This window comes from Castor canadensis, chromosome 8 (assembly GCF_047511655.1).
Source record: "Castor canadensis chromosome 8, mCasCan1.hap1v2, whole genome shotgun sequence".
NCBI lineage: Eukaryota > Metazoa > Chordata > Mammalia > Rodentia > Castoridae > Castor > Castor canadensis.
The window spans coordinates 114,532,827-114,534,741 of NC_133393.1; the positions used below are offsets into that span (position 1 = coordinate 114,532,827).

General features: G+C 37.5%; 1 non-coding gene across 1 annotated transcript; it reads left to right on the forward strand.

Moving 5' to 3' along the window:
• Positions 1-1,087: 1,087 nt before the first annotated feature.
• Positions 1,088-1,193, forward strand: LOC141426028 (U6 spliceosomal RNA). Its single transcript, XR_012451141.1, has one exon. It is a non-coding gene; the product is annotated as a U6 spliceosomal RNA (small nuclear RNA).
• The last annotated feature ends 722 nt before the right edge of the window (positions 1,194-1,915 follow it).

Genomic DNA, 1,915 nt, shown 5'->3' on the forward strand with positions numbered 1-1,915 from the left:
CTGAAACAATAAATAAAGATTCCATGGGGAGCAGAGCCTTCTTAAAATGACTCAAAAATCTTGATTTTATTAAAGGATATTTATGTGGTCAGCTCGACTACACAAAAACAAAACAAAATATTTAAAAAAGAACAGAATAAATATTAGTTGAGCCAAAGAAGAGAAATGATAAAGAAAATCAAAGAACCAACACAAAACTGGCAGAGGAAAGTTTGCATGAGTGATTTGGTCTTTTCTTTTTGCTATTTGTAGTAGCATCTACATACCAACAAGAAAAAAACAATTATTTTAAGATGCAGTTGAAGTCCTGTAACAAATACTAACATAGGAATAGCTACAATTAGCTTTTTAAGTTAAATTTTCCTTTTCCTATCTCACAAAATAAAGAAGTCACATTGTTGTTAGGTTTTCCTAAAAATGTTACTTCTATCCCTGGCCCAAAACATCTGGCCTACCCTTCCATCTGCCATTATTAAAATTTCACTCATTAGTAAGAAACTAATAACTAAGACATTATACACATAATTCTGTTCACATCCCTTCAGTAAGAATTTAACAACTTGCCTACAGAATGCTGGAAAATGACTTCTTGATAAACAACAAATGAGATATTGAAGCCACTAGCATTCTCTTCCTCCAGGGCAAGGGATATAAACATTTTATAGAAATAGGATATAAAAAAAAAGTAAGATGGCAAAATTCATTTAAGAGAAATGCAAATTTTAACTACAAATAGACACTGTTCTAATCTACCATATGGACCATGAAAGTTTGGTTCCACATATTGTGGACAAGGGTGGGGGAAGTGGCACTTTCCTACATACCTTCATGCACTCAGAGGAAATAGAAACTGAAATACTGTCTACTGTAACTTCACAATATTTACAAAAATTTAAATTTCACATATCTTTTTACTGAGATAGTCCACTCCCAGTTACTTATCTTGTCATATCTGAGCAAGATAACAGATCGCAAGGAACTTCAGTGCAGTATTGGAAATATTATACATATTTATGAGCTGGGCTGCTTCAAATCAATTATGTACCTATATTTGGTGGAATATTATACACTATTAAAAAGCGCATAGGTGCTCACTTTGGCAGCACATATACTAAAATTGGAATGATACAGAAAAGATTAGCTGGCCCCTGTGCATGGATGACACTCAAATTCGTGAAGCATTCCATATTTTTAACTGTAAATAAACAAGCCAGCTGGAGACGGCAGGAGTGACAGCCCCTGCCCAGCAACCTTGGAGCCAGAAACCTTGTAAAAGTGGCAGTGTGAGGAAAGCTCCACTGGAGAGGGGGAAGGGACACTTCCCACATGAACTATAAATAAATAAGCCAGCCGGAGAAGGCAGGTGTAGCGCCACCTCCGTCAGTGTGCTTGGAGAGGGGAAAGCTTCTAACAGTGGCGGTCATGCCCAGGAGAACTCTAAGTAAACAAAGCCTGCAGGGCTAGGTGAGTGTTAAGCTCACTCCTGAGATCTGCATAAATAAAGCCTGCAGCATCAGCCAGCTGACAGCAATGGGCAGGTGAGCTGCAGCCTCAGATAGACATTCACAGAACTGTCTCCAGACTCTTCTTTTTTTTCTCGTCCTTTGATGAGACAACCACTGAACTTGAACTGCATGCTGAAAGTCTAACTGAAACTGTATTGCATTTGATCTTGGGATATTTTGTTTTGGTTTGGTTTTGGTTTTTTGTTTGTTTTGTTTTTTGTTTCTTTTTTTCCCCTTTGATGAGACAATGACAGAGCTGCTTCTGAGACACCGTCTCCAGGATTGGACACTGAGGGACTAACACCAAAATTACTAAGATGGAAACTCTATTGCATTTGAACTTGGGGATTTTTTTTAATTCTCTCTCTGTCTCTCTAATGCCTGTTCAGCTTACTGTTGATTAGTACACT